The 18,420-nt window shown below is 40.7% G+C and overlaps 2 protein-coding genes across 5 annotated transcripts in view; both read right to left on the bottom strand.

Annotated features, from left to right (window-relative positions):
* hecw2a (HECT, C2 and WW domain containing E3 ubiquitin protein ligase 2a) overlaps positions 1 to 4,740 on the bottom strand; it is a 56,853-nt gene extending 52,113 nt beyond the window's left edge. For 3 of the 4 annotated variants that reach the window (XM_072396527.1, XM_072396530.1, XM_072396529.1), the window contains exon 1: positions 4,112 to 4,740. The gene's annotated coding sequence lies outside the window, so the exon portion shown is untranslated. The remainder of the gene's footprint in view (positions 1 to 4,111) is intronic. The other variant, XM_072396528.1, reaches the window with a different exon arrangement.
* Positions 1 to 18,420, bottom strand: part of pgap1 (post-GPI attachment to proteins inositol deacylase 1) — a 113,041-nt gene that overhangs the window by 67,413 nt on the left and 27,208 nt on the right. The gene's annotated exons all lie outside the window — the stretch shown is intronic.

Below are 18,420 nucleotides of genomic sequence, written 5' to 3'. Positions count from 1 at the left end.
GTAAACTTGGTCCAACGCAATCAAAAACCAAAAACTTAGCTGGAATAAAATCCAGCGGACAGTTAGTGGATAACCAGTTTAGTGAAGGACGGCAGAGAAATTGTCTCAAACTGCTCGAGAATGGTTGGAAGTACAGGAGGAACACACACATCTTCAGGGGACCTGTCTATATTAGTGATGCTCTGTCTAACAGATGCCACTTCATCTGCGAAAAAGGAGAGAAACTCTTCACAGGTTGCTGTGGAAGGGGCGAGATGGACGGAGGGGCGTGGGTTAATGACAGAGTCAATGGTGTTAAAAAGCAGTCTTGGATGGTGAGAGCTGTTATTTATAATGGAGGAGAGATATTTGGATTTGGCCTCCTTCAAACTTCTCTGGTAGGCAGCCAAACTGTCCCTTAGCTCAGAGATACATGTAGTCTGTCCTTCTTCCATTGCCGTTCAGCCTGCCTGCATTGTTGTCTGAGCCGACGATTGTGGTCATTCAACCAGGGATTGGTCTTAGTTTTGGAACTTTTTGATTTAAGTGGGGCGGTGGAGTGGACTGGTTTCTTCCATATACACTGTTGGAAATGTGGCCAAATCTTCATCAGATCAGAGGATTTCTGCCTTTCCTAATCTGAGAATCATCAAAGTGGCTTTTGGCAATTTTTTTGCAGATGTGCCTTTTAGTGAGAAAAGGTTTCTTAACATTGCATTGTGTTTATATATACAGTTCACACAAGATTTTAACTACTTTGTGTACATCTTTGGTTTTCTGATGAGCTAAGATAAAGTAATTCATGGCAGAAGAGTAAATAATTATTTTTCTACTGAGATAGACTAATAATGGAACATATTCACCTATTACTACCCTTGTGTTTTTGCCATCTGGATCTGTGTTGTGAGCTGCAGATGCCTTGATATCAGTTCAGTGATTCCTGGTCCTCTGTGTGAGAGTCTGTTGGTGTCAGCAGAGGGACCCCTCTGTGCCCCCGTTGAGGTGACTGCAGTACTTTAATGCCTGACAGAACGGGCACCTTGAGAGCTGGCACACACACCCACTCAGTGCCATTCAGGTTTTATTGTGCCTCACAATAAGAAGAAGACTGTCTAACACAAATAAAGCACCAACTGACAAAACCATACACAGTCACAACTCACAGCAATGAGGCTTTGTCTGAGCTTTTTAGGTCTGGAATTAAAACTAGAGTGTTCTCACTTCCCAGATAGGGTGTAGCTCTGTCCCACTCAGGGCATTTCCCTAAACCCATTGCTGTGGAAGCACATGTGTGGAATGAGTTACACATGGGAAAGTATATGGAGGCATTTGAATACTTCTGTCCTTTCCAACCATACCACTGTTTATTTAGTCTAATTAGTTTGTTAAAATCTTTAGTTTGAATTCAAGACAATTCAATGTGTGGCTAACAGTGTATGTGAGACACATTACAATGTTAAGTGTAAGTATTACGTCTCTGAGGAATTTAAATCCCTGTATAAAAGTTGCCAAGGTGGCTAAAGCATTAGGCAAACATATGGAGACACATAGAGATCATTTGGAGGGATAGGGAAAAGCAAAAAGGAATATTACACTCAATGTAAACATGATACATATTCTGTGTTTTTAGCTAGACTGTCTGTCATCAGTTGAAGGATCATTGAGCACCTCAAGGGAAATAAAAGTCAGAAAATAAATGTTAAATTGTTACATTAATCATGCATTATTGTTGAGGAATGCATAAAGAAGTGAAGGGGTAAGTGACATTCCTGCACAGTGCACTTCCCATTTTAAAGCCTGACTCACCAGCTAATTCTATTTATACCCCACATTTTACAGCCTGTAAAGTGAGCGAGGCCTTGCCATACCAAGTGACTTAAAAAAAATTTGTATTAATGATATACATATGTGGTGATGGCTAACCAACTGGACATTATGGTGGTCCACAAACTGTGGATGAAGGCAGTGGTGAAAGATGTAGCAACCCCAAGTAACAGGAACATATGAAGCTAAAAGAATAAGAAGGGCTGAAAAAGGAAGTTAAAAAGATGTGGGAAGTGAAGGCAAAAGTGACGTCAGTGGTAATGTGAGAAAACTAGGAGAATGGCTCCAACAGATTCTGGGAAGGACATCTGAGAACTCGGATATGGAGAGGGGGATAGGGGGGGTGGAGAATATACTAAATTATATTTAAATACAAATATATAAAATGTCTCACTGCTGGGTCTGACGTGATGCTGAAGAATTCTGAGGTAGCAAACTCTCATTATTTTATCCTTTTTTGTCTACTGGTTCCATCTGCAGCAATACAGAGCATGATGACAACCCTTCATCATTTCATGTAACAGCTAGTACAGTGTTCTTGTGGTTGAATGTCTCACAATTACACTTCGATACACACCTTTCATCATTTTTAAACAAAACCCTTCCTTCAGTATTTCATTCTGACACAAAATTTAAGTTGCATTTATATACAATATTATAATAATATGTGTAATTACATATTCAATTTAGATTATAGACATTGATGCTGGTGTTCTAATTGCTTTCAGTTCATGACAGACCATTGTCTTATCTCATTCCTGGATTGCTACCGACCACTGGAGACCATTGCTATCTGTTTAAAATGGCTCCAGGAGACAATCCTGACATCAACCTAAAATTCAAAATGTCTGTTGGTACAGAAAAGCTAGTAACCACAGTAAACAATTATCACTAACCAAAAATTTAGAGAATTTGTCAAGCAAAAAGGTAATCAGGAACTTTCAGCCCTAGTTTACTACTACTAATAACTTGAGTTGAGTTGGATATTTTTTAACCTTTAGTTGGATTTTTACCTTTGGTTGATTTCAGAGTGCCCAACACAGCCCAAAAGAATTAGGCGTCTAAAAACCCAAAATTGGAAAGACTTAAGAATAACTGTAAATGGTCCTGTTCTGGCAGTAATACAATTAACTAGATTTCAAGAGATGTAGGTCGGGGGAGTATCAAACATATCCAAAGGAGGTCTTATAGACTACCAGTAAAAATATCAGAGTGGACTTGTCTGTTGAGATCCATTCCCTCCTCATCAAACACAGGCATCTTCTTATAAAAGACAACAAATAAACTAGAGGCAATCCTTCACACTCCCCAAATGTTCCATTTTTTATCAGTTTTGTTTAAGCATGAGCTACACTGACACTAGGGAAAGGACAGATCCTCTTCCCATTAAAGCTTCAAACTATATTTTCAGTTTGTCAGCACAGTGTTGTTTTGTATTTGCAAATCACTTTTAACCAGAGGGTTTGACTTGACTGTCTTTTATTTCATCTAATACTTAGGAATTTTAAGTGTAGATTTTCTTACCTGTCTCTGACACAGCTGTCAGGACCGAAATATTCACACACTTGTGAAATCTATCCAGTGAGGAAAAGTGATTTTTCGCGGGAGGATAGCAATTATTTATTACTGCTTGTTTATATCGATATCAGGTTTGACTAATGTATCATATTTTTTAAAAAGCCGAGCATGTTTGCAGATTTGCAGTTTCCGCCTTTCTGCCAAAAAATAATTAATCAAACATATCGCAATCCAATCTCGATTATGACAGCAAAATTACTTGATTGAGGATAAATACCGGTAGATTTGTTGACACTGGGCTCGGTGATAACCAATCTGTAAACATAGACCAACATAACAGAGCAGGAGAGACGTGAAGGTAACCCCCGCTTATGGCAGAATAGCGTCAGCAAAATTCCGTTACATAACAGTTTGTCTCCAAGTTGAATCATTTCTGGTCAATCTGTGCGCTGCCGAGGCCGCGCGCAGTCGCTTTGCTCACATGGCTAATAGCAGGCCATCATGGACTGCACTGGCGGAATGTGCTGGTGTCATCTCGCGCTATTCGATTACTGTGGGAATTCCCTACGTCATTTTCTTTACATGCATCTCTCTCACAAAGCGCTTGCATGAAACCAAAGTCCATCAGTCATCCCCTCAAGTACATAACAACAATACAAACTGAGCAGGGGGGAAATGACAAATGACAAATTCGGCTGCTTTAAACGTCATCATTACCACTATCACCGCTGGGAGTATGAACACCTACGGTGCCTACATTCCAGACAGCACACTGTTTAGCAAAGCCTACCTTCGACGCAGAGGTGCGGTATGGAGGAAAACGGTGACAGGGCGGCCAGCGAGACTCTGCTGGTGGTTTCTGCGCTGGTATTTCACGGGTTAGGTCGTTATCCCTGCAGTCCAAATGAGGCGAGACGGGCGGGGTGCCGCGTTAGGGCCCCCCTCCCTAACCGATCGAGGGCCGCTTTGGGCTTGTTGTCACGTAACGGAACGGTATCCCTCTGAAGAGCTGCGGCGCTGCAGAGGCACTTCGGTTGCAGCGTCCAGTTGAGTGCACATAAACTCCGCCACCTCCCTGTACTCTATCCGCACCGGATACTGCCGCCCCTGCTGCTGCGTTGAGCTTTAAATGTGCAGTTTATACATATATCATACCCTTTTCCCTATCTCCGCATCGCATGTACTGCAGTCAGTGCCGACGTCCTCCCAGCAGTCCCAGCAGATGCACAGAATTTGAATCGACAGAGCATGAAACTGCTGTCTGTCCAAAAGGAAGACGAAAGGAAGAAAAAACGTAGCCTACCCGAGAATGGCGTAGTGTTCGGTTGCTTGCAGATGAGTGTCTCTGCTAGTAGAAGACGGAAAAAGATTTATCTAGAGGATAATGCTGCCTGGGATGTGTATCTAGTAGCCTATACACGGGATATGATTGTGGAGAAAAAACAGTGGGCGGGGAATCAACACACCCAGAGAAGGAGAGAAAGAGGCTCAATGTCAACCTGTAGAACAATAACATCATCACACAGATCCGTGCAATGAGAACATTTACTCCTATACTTTGTTTCTATTTGTATTTTATGTGACGTTATTGATGCATCCAACATACGGGAGCTAGTGAGGGGGCGTCGCACGAAATTCTGGGCTCTGGTGGGCCTCCATGCTGACTTGATCAATAGTTCTCACGCATATTTTTCCCATGGTATGGTGTCAGACAAAGATAATAAATACGATCTCAGTTTAACATCTATATTAAGAAAAGCATAATAAATGGGTTATGATAATGGCAGGATAAAAGTAAAATGGCCAGACTTCACTCATTTAGTGTTTAGACACTGCCTTAATTCATCAGTCATTATGGCCTTAAAGTTGGAATATTCTCCTCCTCTGTTTCATTTGATTCATTTTAAAATTATTGTAGATCATTTGTTATTAACATTACAGTTTTGGCGGTCTAGTGCATTCAGTTTTTCATATAGCGTGATGACAGTGACAATCCTGAAATTACAAGGAATCCATTGATACTAAATATATGTAATGATTAGAGAATTGCTAAAATATCTACATAAATTTGAACGTTTTTAATGCAAGGTCTGTAACATTTTCATTGATTGGCGGCAATAACGTTGATGAATTTCTGATAGTAATTCATCTGTGTTGTCCCTAAACGAAGCCTACGTGCTGCCTTCATCTGACACAACTACTGCTGATATCCCCTCAAACTGTGTTAGTTCAGTTGTGCTGCTCACATCTCTTCTCAAAGAAAATAGCTGCTTCCCCTTGTTTAATTTTCTCTCCCTCTCATTTCTTCCTTTCCTTTTCTGGTATCCATCCATCCATTTTCTATACCCGCTTAATACGTCGGTCGGGCCACGGTGGGGCTGGAGCCTATCCCAGCGGTCATCGGGTGAGAGGCGGGGTACACCCTGGACAGGTCGCCAGTCCATCACAGTGCCACACAGAGACAAACGAGACAAACAACCACACACGCGCTCACACTTACTCCTAAGGACAATTTTATAGACACCAATTAACCTAACATGCATGTTTTTGGACAGTGGGAGGAAGCCGGAGTACCCGGAGAGAACCCACGCATACACGGGGAGAACATGCAAACTCCACACAGAAAGGTCCCAGAAGGGAGTTGAGTGGACTAAACCATTTTGCACAATTTTAGAGGGGTGATAGGCCCTTAAAGAACATCCATCATTATTGTTAATAAAAAATGCAGTCTCTCGACCACTTCACTCGGCCAAAAATGGGGCAAAAGGGACTGCCCGAAAGGGGGGAAAAGGAAAAAAAGAGGAAGGAGGGGGGGGGGAGAGAGAAAAAGAAAAGGAGAAAAAAAAAGGAGGAAAACGTACACTATATCCACTTTTCTCTATTCTCTTATCTTCTCAACATTGTTTACACACACCTCTACACTTATTGCAAGGTTTATCATCCGTTTAATTTTCATGTTTCTTGTGGGATTCGAACCTGTATTGTGGCAACACCCCAACATACCACAGTGCTTTGGACGTTACTAAAGCCTACTGTAGGGGGCAGCACACAAAATGTGTATAACTGTAAATGTAAATAAGTCTCCCATCATTTTTCCCCTCTTTTTTTGGTACACTCAATTATTTGAGAGACTAGTGTTATAATTGGCTTTGATCTTAGACATTATAAATTCATATTCTGTATTTTCCTAAATGTTCCTAGCTGGTACTTTTCCACTCTGCTCATACTGCACAATCGATGACCTTAAAAGGGTCCAAGACTTTAGAATGACATAAACAACTGGGACAGACAAAACATCTCTAGTAGAGTAGATAGGTCTGGTACATTAGATCCACGCCTAAAACAGCACTCACACATACACACACATTGTTTCTCACATCCAAAGAACACAACAAGGACAGCAACTGGCCTGATCATGCCACTAAAAACTGGCCAATTATACTCTGATAAGTGTGAAAACAACTTCTGTGAGATAAAGCTGAATATAAATATGACATGTTTCCGGATATCGGGGCTCGGCCTGACGGATTTCCTGCGGGAGCTCTGGCACTCCGAGTCCAGCGCTGCAATATACTTTACTTGTGACCACTGATAAATATGATACGATTTCTCCAGCTTGTTCTTGGGCTTCCAATGAAAAAATCGGGCTAACACTAGCTATCTATCTGTATCCCTATTTGTGCAACACAAGTGAATGAAACAAATTCCAAATTGAGCAAAGAAAGTATTTTTAAAAAATATTTGGTTGAGACAAAGAGTGTTGGGTTTTATTAATAAATGTAAAATAATTCTCCAAGTAATTCTGGCTTCACTTTTGACAATTGCATTAAATGGATGTCACTCACACTCACTGTCGTCCTGTTTTGCAAAGGGAAATTAAATAAAAATGTGAAGGCTGTTCTTGGTTCAAGTAAAATTATCAAACTTTATTAACATTGTAACAATAATCACACAGTAACAGACGAGCAATCATCTGCGAACAGGCAGACAGACACTTAACGTAAACTTAACGCCGCAGTTAAAACGCCGCATGAAATGGAAGCTGTCCAAGCGCACTGCAGACCTCCATGGGTGGAAGAGTTTGACCACTGAAGACACACCTGTGAAAAACAAAGTCAGCCGCTGCCCAATTGCCAGTACCCCTCCTCCCACAAGTGGAGTGGTAACAGTGTGTGTGTGTGTGTGTGGCACACAGTTTTTCAAACGTATATTTGATAAAGAATTTTATCATTTTTACCCACCTGACTGGCTGCAGCAGTCCCGGTCAACATAGATGACCTCAGGTTCAGCTTGGCCCGCATTCTTGTATCGAGTGACGATGCCATGGCACAACTCTTCCAACCCTGCACCTTCACCCGTCGTCAAAACAGAGTTCAGAACCTGGCCAAACTCGTTGCCGATGTTTGTCATCCATGCAGCACTGTCCCCAATAGCGCCAGCCAGCTTCTTGGTGATCTGTAAAACAAACACTACTTTCAAACTGTTTGTTGTAATTATACACATGTGCGTGTGTCAAACCGACATTCACGCACTTGCACCTGTTATCATATTCCTCTTTTTTTTTGTGGGGGGGGCAATAAATATAGCTTTCCCAGTGATAACTACTAATACAACCGATTCTCCGCAACAACCAAAAGATTCATCGCACACAAGGCCTTGAAATTGATTTTGGTCAAGACAGACACATTTGATGACAATGTGGGGGAGGAGGTTTCAGAATATGAAGATCAAATTCAGAGTCTGACAGTGACTTTTAGAAGAGGATGACATTAATCATCAGCTATCTCCTAAATGAGAATGAACCACAGCTAGACAGCAGCAGGCCCCAGGACCAAGTGGTCAGCAGCCAAGCTGAGATTGAGATCTTACTTATGTTTTGTAAATGTTCAAAGTTGTAAAAAAGTTGTAAATGAATAATACATGATAGTTATACCAAAAAACCTTGTTGTTTATATTGCTTGAAATTGGGATGAAGTAAACATCTGTAGAGTATTTTAACATAAAATTGTTTGATTGTGTTGAATTAAAAACCCCAAAAATGCAGCGGGTCCACCAGACCAACAAACATTGCTTGAGTAACAAAAATATGACCAGAAAACAAGGGTTAATACATCTGGACACATCTGTCTGCTCTGCTCAAACACATAACCAGGCTCCGTTACCAGAGTGGAGAAAACGCCACAGATAGCCGATTAATTACTATTGCACTGACGGACAATAAATGCAAAAAAAGATAGTTCAAATCTTAAGGCTTTCCCCGAGGAATCGGCAGAGTTTATAAGGCAAATAAACAAAAAAATAAGTTACTATTTGTCTTCTGATTCTGTCATATCACTAACATCCCCACCGTCGCCACACAATGCTGGTATGAACAGCGACGCTATTACAGGCAGAACTTCCATTGGCAAAATGGCTACGTTACAAGGAAGTTGAAATACAACTTGGATAAAGTGCCGAGAGGACGGAAGATTAAATTGCATATTGTTTGTCCCACGGTTTAACATTCGGCTTATACGTGGCGTTACTTTTATGAGTATTAATCAAGTTTACAAACCTTGTTACCGTGCTTGTCACAAGTGTCACAAGTGACTGGCAGTGACTTTTAGAAGAGGATGACATTAATCATCAGCTATCTCCTAAACGAGAATGAACCACAGCTAGACAGCAGCAGGCCCCAGGACCAAGTGGTCAGCAGCCGAGCTGAGATTGAGATCTTACTTATGTTTTGTAAATGTTCAAAGTTCTAAAAAAGTTCAAATGAATAATACATGATAGTTATACCAAAAAACCTTGCTTCATTTGCACATTTCTTGAATGTTTTCCATCCTTTTTATTTTTTTAATCACATTTTATTGAAAAAAACGAATTGCACTTTAATACATAAATGTGATCATATTACATGTTAATCATGTATGTTGTTTATATTGCTATAAAAGAACACACGTCACCCCTCTGTTCATTGAACTTAGCCTACAAAGTGCTTAATGGAATGGCTCCCATCTACTTGAATGCTCTTGCAAAGGCTTATGTCACAACTCGGTCCCTCCGTTCATCCCAGGATTGTCGTCTAGCAGTGCCTACACCACGCCTAAGACAATCCAAACTCTTTTCATGTGTCGTCTTGAACTGGACGAAGTTGTTAAAACTGTCCAATGAAACATGCTTGCTGCACATACACAGTCTTTAGATAACTCTTGCTGCCACTTGGCTCCTATATCCTCTGAGGCTTCAGGTAGATGTAAAATGCATGCTCCTCACTATGGCTGACAGCAGAACATTTGCAGCTGCACAGGTCTAGCAGTTTGGATGCTTGTGGGCAGGGCTCAGAGGTTGAGGCTTAGAAACAAGTGGCATACTTTGGAAATCAAAATGGGAATGGGGGAAAACGAGAAACACTTTTAAACACAGCTGAATGACAAAAAACTAACATGGTTGGATTTGGGGGGTGTTTCACACTTGCTGGTGGCTTCAGACACCCTAAAATATATTTTCCCAAGAACAGAAAAAAATAATTTTTCCATAATATGTCACCTTTAAATAATGATTGTTCAGTGTGTCTATGGTCACTGTTTTTTCTTCTTTGCCCCTTTGCTTTTAATGGTTTCAGGCATTTCATCCTTGTGTTTTGTGAAATCAGTAATTGTTCGCCCCTCCTGCCTCTAGCTAGCTTGAGATAACTTTCAACCAATCAGTATTCAATCAAAGTGTTATCATCAGAGCTTTTGTGTCATTAGTCTTTTGCAGAACTACACCACTGACTACACCAATATCTATCTGCAGAGACTGAGAGTGCAACAGATGGAAACTTCCATGAAACCGTGAAACGAGCCTGGGTTGGACACTTGCTCACAGCAGCTCTCGGTGGGCAAGCAGTGCTCTTCTGATACTTTTGAAAGCATTAATAGAAAATGTTTTAATCACTTTTCTGATGCTTCCGCTTTCATATAATCTGAATTTAGCGTTCTCTTCTTGAGAATGGCTATCTATTAGAAGTGCTAAACATAGCATTACAAACTTAGATTAAAAAGGGAAGGCCAGTGTCAGTTGCTAACAGGCAGGGATCAACATATTCATAGATTGATTCAACAAATGAGGAAAAGGGTGAAGAGTTAATATCAAGCCATTTTTAAATGTCTGCCCCCCTCCCCTTTTTTTCCCTGTGGCAAAAATACGAACTGTGGTATGATACTACATTTATAACCATTTGATGATCAATGGTTATAATTAGTAGAGCCGTGCTATAAATTTTATGGAGTAAAATGTATTTCCTTCATATTTACTGGGGCAAAAATATAAAGTATTGAGACAAGAAAAAAAAAAGTGCCTTGATATTGCTCTTGTAATATGTTCATTTGCATTCCACCATTGATGTTTAGTTTTGCTTGCACTGTAATTAATTGGAATTACAAAAAAAAACCCGTAATACCTTAAATGATCTACTCTCCCATGCTGCTCAGTATGTGCTTGCCTTACCTGTATTTTCTTGAAAAAGTGGTGCCCACATCTTTATTCTATCTAGACACATTTAGTGTGCTCGAATTGACAGCCCCTGAGAGGCAAAACATTCTATATGGCTGCTGCTGTAACTTTTGGGATGTATTGGGAGCATTACAAATAGATACAGTTGTCAATTAAAAGTTGTTGGCAGGGACGTGGCACGAAATTCTGTGTCCTATGAATAAACCATCTTGGTGGGCCTCCATGCTGGCTTGATCAATAGTTCTCACGAATATTTTTCCCATGCTATGGTGTAAGACAAAGATAATAGATACGATCTTAATTTAACCTCTATACTGAGAAAAGCATGATAAATAGGCAGAATAAAAGTAAAATGGCCAGACTTCCCTCATATAGTAATTAGACCCTGCCTTAATTAATCATTCATTATGGCATTAAGTTGGAATATTTTCCTTCATTTGATTAATTTTTAAATGATGGTAGATCATTTGTTATTAACATTACAGTTTTGGGGGTCTGGTGCATTCAGTTTTCAGATAGCATGATATCAGTGGCAATCCTGAACTTACAAGGAATCCATTGATACTATAATGATATATTATAATAATGATTGGGGAAGGGCTAAAATATCTATATAAATTTGAATGGTTTTTACTGTGAGGTCCGCGACATTTTCAATGATTGGCGGCAGTAACGTTGATGAATTTCTGATAGTAATTAATCTGTTTAAACATTGTTTTTTTTATATATACTCAGATTTTATTATTTTTTTATATAGAATATCAAAGAACACAGCACAGCATCAGTGGGGTACATGTTCTTAGAAATAATACTCAAATGTCTCTAACATCAATCAAAGGTTTTGAGTGGTGTCTCTACTTTGAGATTTGTATTCTGTCCATTTTTCGCATTTTTCTTATCGAATTTTGTTTGCTCGAGTCTCAGTTAGTGGGGTTACATGAGTGTCATCGGATCAGATTAATGGCTAAATTAGAATAAGATTGAGTTATTCAGATCATGTAGACACCTTAATCTGACAAAAAACCCAGATCGGATCGGGTTACTCGCGATTGGATTAAGACCCTGAGATAACTCGATCCAAATGTACACTGAACGTGCATGTAGACAGCAGGGGATCGGATTGAGCGTTCTGCGCACACTCGAGATTTTTTCCCAAGATCGTCACCTGGAAGTCGAAGAAGATTACATTACTGTTGTTGTAGCCGCCTTTGGAAAGAAATAAACAACGTGATGGAGAATGCGCCGCATTCGTGCAATAACCATGCTCATTACAAACGAAATGTAGAGAGTCGTAGCTTCATCTTGCTCTTCGTTTGCCATCTTTCTTGAATACCTGAGTTTGTTGTTGTTGTTGGTGGTGGTAAAGTGGTCAACCGGAAGTGGCTCTATTAGCGATAGTTGAAATGGATACAGCGCCACCTATCGTTCCGGGGTATGACACGCTTTGTGCCAGTGATTCGATTAAGTCACTGCCATATATTTCCATGTTGATTATCTCCTCAACTGTGTCCAGACAGTTCCTCCAAGTGGGTCCTCTCTATACCATCTCCTGGTCATTGCCTTCTTGACTGCAGCCTGCAGAATTTTTTTTACCAGATATTCATTTTCATATTGTACATTTTCCCTTGTCAGATTACACAGATAAAATAGTTCACATGACTTTGGTAGTTCATATCCCAGTATTGTTTTCAATTCTACCCACACATCATGCCAATAATTTCTCATTTTAGTACATTCCCAAAAAACATGACTGTGATCTGCGTTCCACTCTCCACACCGTCTCCAGCATGTTTGTTGTGTTGTTGAAAATTTGCTCTTCGTTTTAGTAGTAATAAGGAACCTAATTATATTTTTCCAGCAAAATTCTTTCCACATCCTGGAGCTGGTGGTGGTTCGCTGTACAACACATATATTAAAGCAGTCCCCTTCAGTTAATGATATTTTGCTTTCTTTAACCCATCTGTCTCTTATATACAGTGTATAAGTTCCTCTGTTCTTCTTTAGACCCTGGTACAGTGTTGAAACCATTCTTCCACTATTGTTTCGATATGCATTACACAGTGTTATAGTTAATGTATTCAGCTCATGGGGACGATCTGGTTTTATTTCTTTCTCAAAGAAGTTTCTAACTTGGTAATACCTAAACTAATTGCAATCCTCCAGTCCATATTCCCTCTTCAGTTTTTGAAAGCTTTTAATTTTTCCCTGATCAATTACTGTGCAGATTTCTGTAATTTCCTTTGCTCATAACTACTATCCATTGCCCCTGGTTTAAATTTAGAATCACAGGTCAGGCAGTTCAAAATTTTGATTTCCCTCTCCAATTTGTATTTCCTAATCACTATTAACCAGATTTCCAGGGTGAATCTAGTAATTGAATCAAGCATATTCTTATATTTCTGTAAAATGTTCCTGTTTGCAATCATACTTTGGATATGGTATCCCCCTCTTTTTAATTCAACATCTTTCCACTTTGCAGTGGACTCTGGATCACACCAATACACCAAAGGTTGAGTCTGTGCAGCATAATAATATTCTAAGAGGTTTGGTGGGGCTAACCCGCCTTTGTCTTTGGGAATCTGAAGAGTTGCATACTTTGTCTGTCTGTCTAGTAGATCTTTCAAGTTTGAACCAGTTAGTGAGATTGCCGTTTATTTTAATTCTAGCCTTGATAAAGTGTTTTCATAATGTTTACTGAGTCTTTATTTAAACCAAATCTTTCTAAACTAAGATATAAAAATTTCACAACTTTCACAATGCAGATTTCGTCCCACTTGCATTGGTGCCGTGACCCATTGGATCCCCGATCAGTGTCATCTGGTCCACCAGGGAACGACTGCGTGACTCTCTTTACCTCCTCCACGGTGTAGAGGAGGCTCTGTCAGCGAGCCGAGGCTCCGGTTACATGGCCCTATTCAGTGTCGGCGTTGGCGCGACGCTCGTTCGCCTGAGCGCCAGCCTTCTGGCTCTTCTTCCACGCGTTTCACCGGACAGCTAATGTCCATTGCCACCTCTTCCTCTGCACGGTTAACCGGACCGCCGTACTCCCTCGCCGGCCTTCTGGCGGCTCATTCTCCACTCGTCATCCACACGGCAACAAGTGTGTTGGTTAGTGGCATTAATGGGATGGCTCGGTATTTGTCATTGACTGTATGTATAATTGACTTGAAGCTAGAGATATTCTCATACTATTTTTTTTTCCCCATACCAATTCCGATACTTGTGCTTGTCACGAAACCCCAGCCAGGATGACTATGTGGGTGTTTGTTGTGTTTTGTGTTGTCTGGTGTTTTGTGTAATTCAATTCAATTCAATTCAGTTTTATTTACATATTTATTTATATATATATTACAACAACTGTCATCTCAAGGCACTAAAATAATATAGTTCAATTCAAGCCAATTGGAATTCAATTAATTGTAATCATAATCCAATGAAATCCAATTAATTAATTAAAAAATAATCCAATTCATTTATATAGAGCCAAATCAAAAAACAATATCCTAGCTAAGGAAACCAACAGATTGCACCGAAACTTGTCTTCAGTCCAATCTCCCATCCTGAGCATGCCTGTGGTGACAGTGGAAAGGAACGACTCCCTTTTAACAGGAAGAAACCTCTGGCAGAACCAGACGCAGGAAGGGTGGCCATCCGCCTTGACCAGCTGGGGTTTGAGAAGACAGAAAAGAGGGGGAAAAACACCATAACACCATTCAAAGGATACCTGTTGGAACAGGGAAATACAAGTTAATAACCACAATAATGTCACATGTACATAATATCATTTGAGAAATTAAACAGTGGGGGGAAAAGAGAGCAAAGTGAGGAAAGGTGTGACAGATGAGGTCCCCCAGCAGTCTAAGCCTATAGCAGCTTAACTATGGAATGTTTCAGGATTACCTGAGCCATCCCTAACTATAAGCTTTATCAAAAAGGAAAGTTTTAAGCCTAATCTTAAAAGTGTAAAGGGTGTCTGCTTCCCGGACATTCATTGGCAGCTTATTTCACAAGAGAGGTGCCTGATAACTGAAGGCTCTGCCTCCCATTCTACTTTTAAAAACTCTGTGAACAACAAGTAAACCTGCAGTTTGGGAGCGAAGTGCTCTGTTATAAAAATACCTTACAATGAGATCTTTAAGATATGATGGAGCTCGGTCATTAAGAGCTTTATATGTGAGGAGAAGAATCTTAAATTATATTCTGAATTTAACAGGGAGCCAATGAAGAGAAGCTAAAACTGGAGAAACATCATCTCTCCTGTTAGTTCTCATCATAACTCTGGCTGCAGCATTTTGGATCAGCTGGAGGCTTTTCAGAGAATATGTGGGACAGCCCAATAATAAAGAATTACAGTAGTCCAATCTTGAAGTAACAAATGCATGGACTAGTTTCTCTGCATCACCCTGAGATAGGATGTTCCTGATTTTAGCAATATTACGAAGGTGAAAGAAGGCAGTCCTAGAAACCAGTTTTATATGTGCGTCAAATGATGTATTCTGGTCAAAAATAACTCCAAGGTTCCTCACTGTAGAACTAGAAACCAAGGCAATATCATCTAGAGTAACTATATAACTAGACAATTTCTCCCTGAAGCACTCAAATAGAACAACTTCAGTTTTGTCTGAATTTAGAAGCAGACAGTTCTGAGTCATCCAGGTCTGTATGTCTTTAATACATGCTTGTAGTCAGACCAACCTATTGGTTTCATCTGGTTTCATAGATAAGTACAGCTGAGTATCATCAGCATAACAATGGAAATTCATGCCATGTTGTCTAATAATGTTACCTAATGGAAGCATGTATAAAGTAAAAAGAATTGGTTCAAGCACACAACCCTGAGGAACTCCATGACTTACTCCGATGTGTGAGGAAGATTCTTCATTTACAAGAACAAACTGGAATCTATCAGATAAATATGACTAAACCATCCTAATGCAGTTCCTTTAATCCCAATAACATGTTCAAGTCTCTGTAACAGAATGATGTGATCAATTGTATCAAATGCAGCACCAGTGCTGTTTCTGTGCCATGATGCATTTTGAATCATGACCGAAACTCTTCAAACAGATTATTTCTATGTAAATGATCACAAAGTTGAACTGCAACTCTTTTTTCAAGAACTTTAGACAAAAAAGGGAGATTGGATATAGGTCGTTAATTAGCCAACACTTCTGAATCAAGAGTAGGTTTTTTTAAGTAAAAGTTTAATTACAGCAACCTTAAAAGTCTGAGTTACATATCCTGTCAACAAAGACAGATTGATCAAATCCAATATGGAAGTGTCAATTAAGGGGAAAACCTTCTTGAACAGTCTGGTTGGGATTGGGTCTAAAATACAAGTACATGGTTTAGAAGAGACTATTGCTGTTGTTAGCGCAGAGAGATCAACTGGGCAGAAGCCATCTAAATACAAATCAGGTTCTAAAGATACTTCTAAAGCTGCTCTACTTGATGATACATCAGTGATAATTGTGGGAAGGATTCCTTCAATCTTCTCTCTGATAGAATCAATTTTATTGATAAAGAATCTCATGAAATCATCACTGCTGAGAGTTAAAGGAATACATGGCTCAACAGAGCTCTGACTCTTTGTCAGCCTGGCAACAGTGCTGAAAAGAAACCTGGGATTGTTCTTATTATCTTCTATCAATGATGAATAATAAGCAGTTCTAGATTTACAAAGGGCTTTCTTATATGTTATTAAACTATCTTTCCAGACAAATTGAGACTCTTCTAAATTGGAGGAATGCCACTGTCTCTCCAGCTTTCTTGCAGTCTGCTTTAAAGCACAGCTGTGAATTATACCAAGGAGCCAACCTCTTCTGACCGATTACCTTCCTTTTCAGGGGGCAACATTGTCCATTGTTGTACGCATTAAAACTATAGTGCTGTCAACAAGAGAGTCAAGTTCTACCAGAGTAAAATTTAGGTGGTCGCTCTCTGTCATATCTGCACATGGCAGTGAAGAAAAGGATGACGAAATCAACGCTTTAAATATAAGTAATTTATAGTCAAGTAATGTAAATTCAAAAGTTATTAAAAAATGATCAGACAAGACAGGGTCATGAGGGAATACTGTTAACTGTTCACTCTCAATGCCATTAGTCAGCACAAGATCAAGGGTATGATTAAGGCACTGAGTAAGTCCGTGAACATTCTCCTGGCAGTTCTCGCCTGCCTGCTTCTTTTTTTTTGTTTCACGAATTCACTCTTTGTTAAATAAACTGTTCCACTCATACTCTTGTTCTGATCTGTTTCTGGGTTCCCCTCAGAATGCTGACAGTGCTGTGGGTATCTGCCGATACCGAGTACCGATACCAGTGTGTTACAAAAAAATATATATTACGCCTGCATGACTGTAATACGATTATCATTGTGCTAAGGCCTGGCTCAGGTTAAACCCTTTGTAAAAATCAACAGTTCCAGTATTTTTCAACTGTTCACTAAGGTGACTGCTGTGGGGAAGAAGCTGCTCCAGTGTCTGTTAGTCCTGATCTTGAGGACTCTGAGGCGCCTGCCAGACAGAAGCAGTCTTCCATGATGTTCCCTGCCCTCTTATGAGTTCTGGAGCAGCACAGTACCTGGATAGAGGGTCTTCCATGATGTTCCCTGCCCTCTTACGAGTTCTGGAGCAGTATAGTACCTGGATAGAGGGCAGAGGGGCTCCGATAATGTGTATTGCAGTCCTTACAGTACACTGCAGTCTCGATCTGTCCTTCTTGGTTGCAGTTCCGAACCAAACAGTGATGGAGGTGCACAGGGTAGACTCGATGACTGCAGTGTAGAACTGTAGCAGCAGCTCCTGGGGCAGACCATGTTTCCTCAAAAGCTGAAAAAAGTACATCAGTTTCTGGGGCGTTTTGAGGATGGAGCAGATGTTCTGTTCCCACTGCAGGTCCTGAGAGATGAACGTGCCCAGGAATCTGAAGCTCTCTACGATGGCAACAGGGCTGCTGAGGACTGTGAGGGGGGGGGGGGGGGGGGGGGGGGGGACCCTGGAAAAAATCACGAGCACACGCAGAACACAAAATCCAATTCACCACGTGCTTCACCGTCGACAAGCACGTTTAGTGTGACTATCAACCGAGTTATCTCGGGGTCTTAATCCCACTGGAGCTTTCTTTGTCTTCAGTCTCTGGAACAGCCGGCGCACTTCCTCCTCATTGATTTGGAGTGTTTGAGTGTGGGGGGGGGGGCTAAAGGGGGGAAGGTGTGAAGTGGGTGCGGCAGTAGTGGACTGTGTAACGATGGGTGGTGGGGGAGGGAGGGCAGGAAGAGAAGCTTCGGAGAAGTGAGGAACAGGTGTGAGGTGGTCCCTCTGAAACCTGCAGTAAAAAATGTTATGGTCGTCAGCCAAGGCTTTGTAGGCTTCAGTAATGGGAGCAGGGCATTGTCTGTAGTTGGTGATATCCTGCAGGCCTCTCTGCACTGACGATGGGTTGTTGCCAGAGAAGTTGTTCCTCAGTTTTTCAGAGTACACTGTCTTGGCCACTCAGATCTCCCTCGTCGGCGTGTTCCTGGCTTGTTTGCACAGGACCCTGTCCCCACTCCTGTAGGCGTCCTCCTTGGCTTGACGAAGGTGTCCGAGTTTGGGGATGAACCAGGGTTTGTTGTTGCTGT

The sequence above is a fragment of the Leuresthes tenuis genome, unplaced genomic scaffold (assembly GCF_036924035.1).
Source record: "Leuresthes tenuis unplaced genomic scaffold, fLeuTen1.0.hap1 SCAF_12, whole genome shotgun sequence".
In the NCBI taxonomy this organism is placed as follows: Eukaryota; Metazoa; Chordata; class Actinopteri; order Atheriniformes; family Atherinopsidae; genus Leuresthes; species Leuresthes tenuis.
This window is presented reverse-complemented; position numbering and strand designations above follow the sequence as displayed.